The sequence below is a fragment of the Leopardus geoffroyi genome, chromosome B3 (assembly GCF_018350155.1).
Source record: "Leopardus geoffroyi isolate Oge1 chromosome B3, O.geoffroyi_Oge1_pat1.0, whole genome shotgun sequence".
In the NCBI taxonomy this organism is placed as follows: Eukaryota; Metazoa; Chordata; class Mammalia; order Carnivora; family Felidae; genus Leopardus; species Leopardus geoffroyi.
In genome coordinates, this window is record NC_059337.1 from 21,786,550 (window position 1) to 21,799,220 (window position 12,671).

Sequence of the window (12,671 nt, forward strand, 5' to 3'; positions counted from 1 at the left end):
ACACTTGTTATTGTCCATCTCTGAATATACCAGGCTGGGTGAGTGGGTGAGTGGGGTTGTTGCTAGGAGGCTGGTTCTAGGGGGTGCCCATGGCTGGGGCTTTCTCCTCACACAGACTGGTACTCCAGATCCATAGAGGGGTTTGGGACACCCCTGTCATCCTGTTTCTGCTGCTGGACATCTGTCTGGGGTGGGCTGGGGCCACCAAACAGCACAGTCTACTTGACTGGTTAGGGAAAGACGGCCAGAACACAGAGGACAACATTATCGAGCAGCAGCAGTCAGGTGACAGTCCCCCAGCCTGGTGACAGTCAGCCAGATGCCATTTAAATGCCTCCTAACAGATAGGAAGACCTGGAAAAGAATCCAGAACTGAATGAAGCAATACATAGGCCAGTTGGAGAAAAGTATAAAGTCAGGAGTGTGGGGACTGCAAACATCTATGAATAGAGACAGGAATTAGATGACAGGTGACTCGTGTCTAAAGACTTGACTGGGAAGACTGGCTCTCTGTTAAATTGGAGAAGGGTTTGGAAGAGCAATTGTAGGTCAGGCCCAGCCTGCCGGGCAGACAGGCACGAGGCAGGACCTCTCCCAACAGTAAATGTTCTGCCAGCCAAGAACACAGCCTGACATTTCTTAGAAAGGTAACTCTGATATTATTTTGGATGACAAAACTGTAGAATTGTCAATCCAAATGTCTAAGAGAAGGAAACCCACAATTTTAACATTGTTTAAACAGATGCTTTTGGTCTTTCCAGCATTTGTCATGTTTAAAATAATCTGCGCGATTATAGACTAACTTTCTAATTAGAATTTAAAGCCATAATTGAGTAATTAATTTAGACTTGAGATTTTTAACTAGAAATCTAAGTTCTTATACAGTATTGGAATACTCAGAGAATGTGAGTCTCTATAGTTTAATGTATTAGATTTATAAAACAGTACTGAAGTACTTGGGAAGGTTTTTTTTTTTTTCATTGATACAATTGAAGTACTTAAAATCAAATTAAAATTAAATGCACAAATGTAGTTTAAAACATTTAAAGGAGTATAATTAACAAAATATGTGGATGGGCCAAAACATAAATCAAAGCCCTTCCTGAACAAAGTGATGACTAAAACTTGCTAGGTTTATGTATAAAATAAGACATTTAGTAAGAGAATTTAAAAGCTGAAGGAAGAACTAGTCCCTTTATATCTGGGACTTTGTTGAATTGAGTATTAATTTTTTAATTTTTAAATAAAGTAAGCTCTGAATTTTATTGACAAAATGTACCCTTTGAAGATATAAAACAAATCTCCCGTTGCACTGGAGTGGGGTAGAGGGCTCTGGGAGAATTCCTTTCACTGCTTTGGCCCACGGGGGCCCAGGAGGGTTCCCAGGGTGAGCAGGACTGCCCTGCCACAGGCACTGGCCCAGAGTGGTCTTGTCTACTGTGGTCAGTCCTAAATCTATCTCCACCGCAACCAGAGGGACCATTTAAAAGTGTGACCCCTGCTTAATCTCATGATGTGTTCCTGTCACCCTTGGAATAAAACCGTAGCTCTGCACACTGGTCCTGCCACCCTCTATGGCCATCTGTCCCCTGCTTCCCCTCCCCCACCACCCAGCCTCTCTGGCCTCCCATCTGTCCTTGGAATCACTGAGAGGCTGCCGTCTAGAGACTGTACTAGCTGCTGTGTGCTGCTGGATGCTTCCTCCTCCTGCACCCACCAGCTCCTTCTTACCTTTCCTCTCCTTGGCAGATGCCCCTGACTACCCAGTCTGAGGGAGCCCTCTGTCCTGGTAGTCACTGTATCTTCTTTCCCTTTTCCTCCTGTCTAACATTTTTTGTCTTTTTTCTCTGATGTTCGTGTGTCCTCAATCAGAATGTCGAGTGTATATAGATGCCTCCTGGGTGCCCGAGGCAGTGTCTGATACACTACCAGGTGGGGCTGAGACAGGGACATACAGAGCTCTAGCCCTGAGATTTGGGGAGTGGGGTGAAGCAGCTCCTGGGGGCTCCTACACCCTATGTAACTCAGCTCATATTTGCATGGAGAGCTGACAGGAGGCAGGGTGAGCACACCTCCCTCCGTGGCGCAAGGGTCAGGGCTGGACCATGAAAAAGCATCCCATCAGCCCCGACTCTGTTATCTGGGACAGTGGAGGGACAGTTGGGGTGCCATGGCAGGCTATGGTGGCCTCTTGGGGTACAGGTCCAGGCGACTTACTGTGAAAGCCACCGCCACCTCCGCACTTCCTTTCTGTTCTTTATCTCTCAGGCAGGTTGGGCTTGCAGAATGTTCTATTCTTTCCTCGCTTAGATGCTTAGCACTGCCTTTGAAAAGGAGATCAGACACTGAGACAGATCTGGAAGCCCCTGGCCTTGTTGGAAGGGGTTTCCAGTTTGTGAGCTAAGGAGGGGATCTGACCTTCAAGTCCCCTACCTGCCCCAGTCCCACCATTGGTGAGAGGGACATTCAGACAGATTAGAATTTCAAGCATCAGCCAGGGTGTGGTTTTTAGACAACAAAACAAAACAAAACAAAACAAAACAAAACAAAAACTAGGAGGATCCCTTAGGAGGTATTTCTTTAAAGAAGCCTTTTGGGGTTCTGGGCTCTCTGCCAGGAAGAACCAATTGAGGCAATCAATGAGGGCAGTCTGAGGCGGGGGGGTGTCTGAGGGTGGAAGAGGGAAGCTGTTAGCCAGGAGCTCTCACACTGTAGCTGCCCCAGACTCCCTTGGAGGGCTTGTTAAAAACCTAGTGCTGGCCCCACTCCCAGAGTTTCTGACCCAGGAAGTCTGGGGAGAGCCTAGTTATTTCCCAAGCCTGCTGTGGCTGTGGGTCCTGAATATACTCTGAGGATGGTCACTAAAACAAGGCTGTGCCCCTTTGTTCTTTTCACTGAATGAAAAGAAGAGTGAAAAGAGATGGGTAAAGCCAGGTAAGCCCCTTAGGTCCAATTTAGAACTTGATGTGCTCCCTTCTTTTCTTTCCTTCTTTCTTTTCTTCCTTCCTTCCTTCCTTCCTTCCTTCTTTTCTTTTAATGTTTATTTATTTTTGAGACAGCAAGAGCACATGAGTGGGGGAGGGGCAGAGAGAGAGGGAGACACAGTCTGAAGCCGGCTCCAGGGTCCCAGCTATCAGCACAGAGCCCAATGTGGGGCTCAAACTCATGAAGCTCAAGATCATGACCTGAGCTGAAGTCCACGCTTAACCAACTGAGCCACCCAGACACCTGCCCTCCTTTTCTTAAAAGACCCCAGGCCCTGTGGATGAAGGGACCTTGGCGAAGGACTTGGGGTTTCTGGGTGACTTCTGATGGCCCCCAAGGGAGGGGCCCTTGGCCTTTTGTGTTTGGTCCTGTCTCACCCTGACTGGGTCCTACCATGGGTGTGGATGAGACCTGGTCATCTCTGTCCTCAAAGCTTTGAAGCCCATGGGGAGTGCATAGGCATCCAGGGACAGGCTGGGCCCTGGAGGTACTGATCCAGCCAGGCCTGTGAGTGTGACATCGTATGTTGGGAAGGGAAAGGGACCAGGTGCCTGGATGTAGAATCTTGGTGGGTCATGGAAGCCTTAGGGGAGAGGGTGGGGCAGTGTCCCTTCCTGGGCCCCATGGTCCCAGTGGATACCTTCCTTCTTTATGTCCTTACTTTTCTTTTGACAGGAGACAGCCTCAGGGCTCATTTCCCAAGCAGCTTGAATTTGCCAAATTCAAGAGAGGGTGTTGAGGGAGGTGGGGGCTGGTGCGATCAGGTGGGGTAGGGGTGTTCAAGGTGCCCAGTGTGATTACCTGACTTGGAGCCACTGGCCGCCGGCCTGCCTGCCAGCCTCCCCAGCAGCCCAGTATTCACATGCTGGGGCCTGGGCCTGGCGTCCCCCCTCCCAGTGACTCCCCATGCTGGCTGCCAGTTGACAGGCCTAGGGGCTGCCTATGAACCTGCGGGGACTGGCCCTCAGGGAGGGGCGCTGGTCTCCCCAGTATGTCACATCCCACAGGCTTATCTGTTCTGGGAAGTTCCTGGGCCTGGTTGTCCTTTAGGGCTGGGGCTGCTTCTTGGTTCCAGGCTCTGACAGTTGTCAGCAAGCTCTTTAACATCTCTGGGCCTCAGTTTTCCCATCTGTGAAAAGAGAATGGGTTTACTTCAAGGATTAAATGAGCTAATCGGTGTAGAGTGCAGAGCCAGTTGTATTAGTAACGTTATCATATCAACCAAACCCAGGGGCCGGGAATTCCTGGCACATCATACATGTGAAGGGATGAACTTTACAGATAAGGAAGTAGGGGAGGGGTTCATGCAGTTTGTAGGTTGGTTTTGGGTCTGCAGCTCTCTCTGCTCTTTTTGGGGTTCTCCACCCTGACACTTCTTCCACATTTCCCTCCCCCCCTCCCGGGGCCTCAGCCAGAGGACCTTTGGCAAGCACTCCTCCCAAGGAAAACACCACCTTGGAGTGGCTTTCTAGGCCAACCCTGAGTTTATTTTACATTTTATGCAGTATCGGTGGGCCAAGGAGCCAGCTCATAATTAGCCTAATAAGGTGCCTGCTGCACGCACGTCTGTGCTCTGGCTCCATTCTGATGGCTACCCAGTAATTTGCCAGATCTCTAGGATAAGGCCTTTGCCTGGACAGGTTCCCATCACAAAGCACACCGTGCTCGGGGTGGGGCCTAATTGTGGTGTTTTCCAGGCTTCCTCCCTCCCCCTATAACCTGTGGGAGCCCAGCCCTCCCAAGCAAGAGCATCTCCCCAGTGAGCAAGCATCAGGGGACAGGGCTGCAAGGGGACAGAAGAGACCAAACCTGAGCTTTACTGACAAATGTTACAAGAGGAGGGGAGAAACCTCCAAGCCAGTTCTTGGCATCTGTGTGTAGTGGCTGGTGGGAGTCGTGACAGCTCTGTTGTGGGGCCAACCCCACTATACACTCCCAGGCTCAAGTTCAGTGTCTGTTCCAGGGATGTGTTCAATGTTGTTGTCCCCCTCCCCATGCAGGTGCCTCCTGCCTGCCTGCCAGCCAGGAATGCCCTGGAGCAAGGTCTGACTGACCTCTGGGCCCCATCCAGAAGGGAGGTGCCCCCTGTCCCTAGGGCTCAGCAACAAGTCTCTCTGAGCCATCTTTGCCTCGGGGCTGCAGTGCTACATCAGGACTGACTTGGGAGCAGGACCCCAGGCCCTGGAGAGACCAGGCAGGAGGCCAAGGCCCTGGAGCTGTGTAGCTACGAAGCAGGAAAGCGGGCCTCACCACAGTACCCCTCTCCCCTCCTGGCCAGGGCAGCCACAGGCGCCCAGTGGGCGGACAACTGGGCAGCCAGGCCTAGAAGTGTGGGGCCAGCCCCACTGAACTCACCCACACGACCTTCTTTGATCCGCCCGCTGGGTGGGGCTGCATCCTCAGTGAGGTTTTCCCTGGAGACTGTGACTGGGGAAGACCAGCCTCATCCTGGCCCCAGGGCCCTGTGTGTCCCTGGCAGAGTCCAAGGTCCCTCTCACTGCCTTTCTGGAGAGGATGATGCAGGCTATCCTGGAGGAGGACAGCGCTGGTCAGAGGTAGAGCTAAGACCCCCTCAGCCATGCTTATCTAATACCCCTCTGAGGGGAATTGAGATCCCTTGGAAATAGAAGGGGCCTTAGCCTGGCAGGTTCTCAAGAGCCAAGGATTGATGGGGGGAACAAGGGTGGAAACTCACCTGGCAGGGTATCTGCATCCCTGCATTTTCTGGGGTCAACTGTGCCAAACCACCAGATAATCCTTTCGGCTTCCTGGAGCCATCAGGCCCATGCAGGTGCTAGGCTAGCCTCTGGGGGTTCCTTGACACCCACTGCTCTTGGTCCAGGCCTGGGCCTGCCCCCTCTATTCCAAGATGGGTCCAAGAGTACCGAAAACCACCCAACCAGCATCCATGGGCTGGGTGCAGGACAGTCTGAGTCAGAGCTAGCTCACCATGGGTGGGTGTGCTAGGGTGGGGTTGCTGCAGGGCACAGGGGCACCAACCACTGCCAGGCAGGGTCCTGTGGCCCAGGAGCTCTTTGTGCTCACATGGGCCTCAGGCTTGTTCTGTCTCACATGTTTCGTCCGGGTCTGCCAGGGAGGAAGTGAGAACTTGGCTCTGAGTTCCAGGCCTTCTTCCACACTGGGTCCCCCACGTCAGTGCCTTGAGGGTTCCAGGGCCCTTTTGCTGGATGACCGACCCCTCGCATCTTTAGCGATCCCCTTTGAACTCTGTTTCTGACCCTCACCCAGGGGCTTTCCACTGCACTTGCTGTGGGAAGGGTAACTCAGACCTCCAGGCTTCTCTCAGTGCCACTTGGATCCACAGAAGCTGTAGCAAGTGGTTCTCATCTGCCTGCCAGGTGCTGGGTCCTGCTCTGTCATGCCATCCTCACCCTCCTGTCCCCCTGCTTTGCATTTGTCAGTGGGAAAATGGCATTCCCACATGAATTTACTCCCAGGAATCGCCAGAGTGAGGGCAGTGGAATGGATGAAGATGAAGCCCTGCCTTCACTTCCATGCTTGGATTTTATTTCATTTTATTTTTTTAAAGTTTATTTTATTGATTTATTTTGAGAGACACGGAGAAAGAGAGAGAGAGAGAGAGAGAGTGAGAGCGCAGGGGAGGAGCAGAGAGAAAGAGTGAGAGAGAGAATCTCAAGCAGGCTTTGCACTGTCAGCACAGAGCCTGATGTGGGGCTCAGACTCAGAAACTGTGACACCATGACCAGAGCCAAAGTCAGGAGTCAGATGCTTAACCGACTGAGCCACCCAGCTGCCCTTCTCATGCTTGGATTTTAATTGGGCAAGGGGCAATAAACACCTGATTGTGTGTCAGGTGGTGATAGTGATAAATAGATAATAATGAAGGGAAGGGGACCCCAAGTGGAAGGGGTGGTCTACAGGTTTAAATGGGTTGACCAGGAAGCCCTCCTGGAACAGGGACATTTAAATAAACATCTGAGAAAGCTGAGTTAATGGGGCTTACCGATATCCAGGTGAAGGGTTTCCAGGCAGATAGAAGGGCAAATTCAAGGTCTTGAGATGAAGGTGTGGGCAGGACAGCTCCTAGGCCCAGGGCTGGAGGAGAGCAGAGGGGTGACTGGCCCTGTGGTATAAGAAGAAACGTATTTGGTCTTGTCCCTGGCTCCTAGCACAAAACTCCTAAAACCCTTGGAATTTCTTGAGTGATAGGAGTGTCTTTTGTTATTTGAACACATCTGAGTTTATGCTAATGAGGTGACTTAGGGTGGGGCACCTGCTTGCTTGCTGGATAGGCTGGTCACTAGAAAGACTGAAGAATTAGAAGGTTAGAATTTTCAGTCCCTCCCACTGACCTCTGGGAAGGAGAAGGATGGGGGGGCGGGCTGCAGATTAAGCTCCATAAAACCTCTTGAACAACAAGATTTGATGAGCTTCCAGGTCAGTGAATACCTCCACATGCGGGGAGGGTGGCATACTCCAGTTCCTCAGAGACAGAAGCCCCTGCATCTAAGACCCTTCCAGATCTTGCCCTGTATACCTCTTTATCTGGTTTTCCATCTGTATCCTCTATAATAAACTGGGACTTGTAAGTAAGTGCTCTCGAAGTTCTCTGAGCTGCTCTAGCAAATTAATTGAACCCAAGAAGGAGGTCATGGGAACTCTGATTTACAGCCAGGTGGTCAGAAGCACAGGTGACAACCTGGACTTGTAACTGGTGTCTGAAGTAGGGGCCTCTCTCATGGGCCTGAACCCCTAAGCTGTGGGATCTGATGCCGTATCCAGGTAGGTCGTATCTGAATTGAGTTAAATTTGTGGGACATCCATCCAGTTGATGTTTGCTGAGAATTGGAGAGTTGCTTGGTGGCTTTGGGAAATATGCTAGAGTTCCTGGCTTGGGTTTTAAATGGATCACTGTGCTGTGTGGAGAAAGGAGGGGTGGGGAAGGGGGGAAGCCAGAGACCAGGCAGGAGGCAGTTGTTGGGGAGATGTCCTGAGACAGTGTGCGTGGTGGTGGTGGTTGTGTGTGTGTGTGTGTGTGTGTGTGTTTGTGTGATAGCTGTTGGATGTTGACCACACTGCGAAGGGACCAATGACTGGATTTGGTGGATATGACGCATGCAAGAAAGAAGGAGGATGAAGTGGCTCCAAGATTATGGCCTGAGCACTGAGCAGCATACAGTTGCCATTACCTTACTGACACCTCCATGCAACCTTTTGAGGGAGGTGCAGTAATCAGTCAAAAGCCCAACCTTGGAAGATGAAGAGACATTATCTTTTATCCTGCAAAGTTATGATTTTTTCACTAAGTCTGCCAGTCATTCCAGATAGAATTATTTGAATGTGTTGCCCACCTGCACAGGGAGGTCCCTTGGGGACAAGGAGTTGAACCATCCAAGCTTGCCTGAGTGAGACACGGCATGGGTCTGGGGAGGTGAAGGAGGTAATTAATGGGCTGTCTGCTTGGAGCATGTGGCTGGGGACTGCACCTTTCCTTCTGGATGTGATGGTGTGTGCTGTGTGTAAAAGCACACGTTCAGGAACAATGGCTGCCACTGAATGGTGCCACCTGTGCTGTTGACCTGGGTAGGGCCCTTCGCATGGGAATTTGATCCTCTAAATAATAGCCCTGTGAGGGAAGACATTATGCTATGGTCTGAGTGTTTGTGTCCTCCCTAAATTCATATGTCAAAATCCTAACCCCTAATATGATGGTATTAGGAGGTAGGGCCTCTGGGAGGTGATTAGGTCACGACGGTGGAACCCTCGTGAGTGGGACTAGTGCCCCTGTAAAGAAGACCCCAGAGAGCTGCCACATCCTTTCCACCATGTGAGGACGCAGCTAGAAGACACTTATCTATGAACCAGGAAGAGAACTCTTATTAGACACTTAATCTTCTAGTGTCTTCATCTTGGGCTTCTGGTATCCAGAACAGTGAGAAATAAACACAAAAGGTGCCTGACTTACAATGGTTTGTTTTAATGATTTTTTGACTTTTTGATGGTGCAAAAGCAACATCTATTTGGTAGAAACCATGCTTTGAATTTTGGATTTTGATCTTTTCCTGCGCTAGCGATCTGCAGTGTGCTGCTCTCCTGTGATGCGGGGTGGTGGTGGGTGCCACAGCTCCCAGTCAGCCATGCGATCATGAGGGTAAACAACCCACACACCCACAGCTGGTTGGTTCTTCACCTTCAGTACAGTAATCAGCAAATTATATGAGGTAGTCAATGCTTTATTATAAATAGGCTTTGTGTAAGATTATTTTGCCCAACTCTAGGGTAATGGAAGTGTTCTGAGCAAGTTTAAGGTATGCTAGGCTAGTTATCATGTTTACTACATTAGGTGTATTAAATGCATTTTCGACTTAAGATATTTCTTTTAATGTTCGTTTTTGAGAGAGAGAGAGAGAGAGAGAAAGAAAGACAGAGAATCCCAAGCAGGCTCTGTACTATCAGCACAGAGGCTAATGTGGGGCTTGAACTCACAAACCACGAGATCATGACCTGAGCCGAAGTCAGACGCTCAACCAACTGAGCCACCCAGGTGTTCCTTGGTGCAAGGTATTTTCAACTTATGATGGGTTTACTGGGATTTAATCTCATCCTAAGTGGGGGAAAATCTGTATTGTTGTTTAGAAGTCACCAGTCTATGGTATCCTATTACAACAGCCCGAACAGACCAAGACACTGATGTTATGCCATTTTACAAATGAGGGAACTGAGGCTCATAAGCAGAGGACTTACCCAAGGCAGTGCAAGGACCTAAACCTAGCTCTCTAGCTCCTAGGTCCCTATCCTTCTTCTGGCTGCATGGCCAACTGTCTGCTCCTCTGAACCCAGATGGCCCTCATGTTTGAGGCCACTGTTTCCAGGGGCTGGACCAGAACTTGGATGTGCCCAGCTTGTCCTGGGTCTGGTCAACAGCATGTTCTTCTGGCACTGAAGAGCTTCTGGAAAAGTATAAAAGGGTAAGCCCTGCATTGAGAGAATCTTCCCTAAGTTTGATGGGAAAGCCATGAGACAGGACAAGTAGGGGACCAGGACACCAGAGTCTATAGTGTTCAGTCCATAAGCAATGGTCTCCCCTGAGCCAGGCAACTGCATCTGGAATAGTGTGTGTATCAGTCAGAACACAATATGACGTGGTGACAAACAACCCCCAAATCTCAGTGGTTGGAAACAAAACTCTTATGTTTTCCTCCTACCGTATGTCCAATGTGACCCACAGAGAAAACATCTCCATGTCTTCCAGAAGAACAGGCAAAGAATGGAGCCAAGCAATGAAACACTGTCATACATCATTTCCACTCAAATTGCATTGCCCACAGCAAGTCACAGGGCCACATGTGATTTCAAGGGGGCAGGAAGTGTGATGTTTCTGTAAGAGAAAGGATGCAGTTACTGATAATGAGTTACCCCAAACATAGCAGCTTAGATCATTTTATTATGTTTCTGAGCATCAGAATTTGGGAAAGACAACATCAAGGAAAGCTAGAATCTGTTCACGGCATCTGGGACCTCACTGGCAGGACTCCAAGCCTGAGGGGACCCCTGGACTTGGGGCTGCTCACCTGAAGAGTTGCCTCCTCACATGCTGGCTTGGACTGCTTTGAGAAACTTCCATGTGGCTTCTGTGCAGGTTTGGCCTCTCTACAGCATGGTAGTTGCATTTCAAAGCAAAGAGTCCAGGGGCACCTGGGTGGCTCAGTTGGTTAAGCCTCCGATTTTAGCTCAGGTCATGATCTCATGGTTTGTGAGTTTGAGCCCTGCATCGGGCTCTGTGCTGACAGCTCAGAGATTGCAGCCTGCTTTGGATTCTATGTCTCCTTCTCTCTCTGCCCCTCCCCCACTCATGCTGTCTCTCTATCTCTCTCAAAAAATAAACATTAAATTTTTTTTTTTCAAAGTGGAGAGTCCCAAGAGGGCCAGGCAGAAATTGTCTCGTCATTTGTAACTTGGCCTCAGAAGTCGAATAGCATCACTTACCCCAGAGTGGCACCATCCCTGGATTTGGGAGAAGGGGAAATAGCCCCTCCCTCTCTGCAGGAGGATGGTCAGAGCTGGCTGTACAAAGATCAAAGGTTCAGTTGGTTAGAGATCCCGTTTGTTGCTAACTTTGGAAAATGCAATTCACCCTCAAGGAGAGGTGAAAGACAGGTGAGCAGTGGTCTCTCCAGTGGTGGGGAATACACAGTATGTCCAGACATAGCCTCTGACCTCTCAGCACAGGCAGTTTCCTTGAGGACGATTATGCTTGAAGCTAGCAGGCAGGACAGAGCAAGATGGCCAGGCTGTGAGCCGGGGTGCAAGTTTTTTTCCTGGCTCTCTTGCTCCCCAGACTCTTGACCCCCAGGGCCAGTACTCAGCCTCTCTGTGGGAAGGGCCCTGGTGCCCAAAGATGTGCCTCTGTCATCCTCTGAAAGGAGGAGGTTTAAGTAAGGACAGGAGATTGGTTGGGACCCCTCCCACAGAAGCATGACTTAGAGGGGGATGTAGGGGGGGCAACCAGTGCCTTGGGACACTTCATTAGCCATGGAGATGAGGCAGGCTCAGGTCCCCCAGGCAGCCCCAGATGACAAAGGCCCCAGAAAGGCAGTGTAGTCAGAGGATGAGTGAAGACTTAATGTAGGAGAAGAGGGGACTGAGCCTGAATGTTCCCATCTGGAGCAGGACCCAGTAAACACCTTTCGCAGGCACCAGATCCAGGGCTGTCACATTTCCCCTAACTGCCAGAGTGGATAAGAAGCTGTTTTCCTGGCAGTAGCAGCCACAGGAAGCCCAAGGTGGAGCTTGGGAAGGCAGGCTCAGTGTCCTCTGCACGCTCATTACCAAATACTTATTTCTTCAGCTAGTTAGTCTGGAATTCTTTCTATTGGGGCAGGCCCTCCCCTGGGATGTGTAGACTGTTCTGGCTCAGCCAGCAGCAGTAAATGGGGACTTATTCAAACAAGAGATGCGAAAATGTGGAAAAAATACTTTGGAAAATGTTTGCATTGGAGGGACTGGCGAGGGCACTTGTGAATTGTTTTCTTCTTTCGAAGCCGCCCTTACCATAACTTGTTCTAGCAGAACTGATGCGCAGGGCGCAGGTCCCTTGGGACGCAGCAGGAAAAGCGGAGGAGAGGAAGGGCGGGCTACACAAAGGCCTTGGGAAACAAGTTGTTTATCGACTTTCGCTCCACAGCTCTGTTGCTAGTTCAAACCACCCTTGACCCTTGAACGTTCAAGGACAGCTACGTCCCTGATTCTTTTAACGTCTTTGCAACTCTGAACCAATGAGGGGCAAGACTTTCACTCTGGTCTGGGTAGTTCTGGGTGATGTATTTAAAATCAGGGACCACAATGAAGCTGGGTGTCTGGCAAATAATTAATGGAACATTAACTCTGGCCCCAGAATTCTTAACTCCAGAAAAAATATTGTACCAGTCTTCAAGGTCCAGGAAATGGGGGTCTTAGTGTGTTCCGTCTGCTATAACAAATTAGCACAGACTGGGTGTTTATGAACAACACAAACTTATTTCTCATACTTCTGGAAACTGGAAGTGTGAGATCAGGAAGTCAGGCTGCTTGGGTGAAGGTCCTCTTTTGAGCTGCAGAGTTCTTACTGGTAGCCTCACGGGGCAGAAGGGAGAAGCTTGAGGGCTCGGTGGGGCTCTTGTATAAGAGCACGAATCCCAGGGGCGCTTGGCTCACTCGGTTAAGCG

The 12,671-nt window shown here is 50.1% G+C and overlaps 1 long non-coding RNA gene across 1 annotated transcript; it reads right to left on the bottom strand.

Annotated features, from left to right (window-relative positions):
• Positions 1–3,133: 3,133 nt before the first annotated feature.
• LOC123582043 lies at positions 3,134–10,729 on the bottom strand. Its single transcript, XR_006704163.1, has 3 exons — positions 10,173–10,729; positions 6,971–7,090; positions 3,134–4,114 (listed from the first exon to the last, which is right to left on the bottom strand). It is a non-coding gene; the product is annotated as an uncharacterized LOC123582043 (long non-coding RNA).
• Between the last annotated feature and the right edge of the window lie 1,942 nt (positions 10,730–12,671).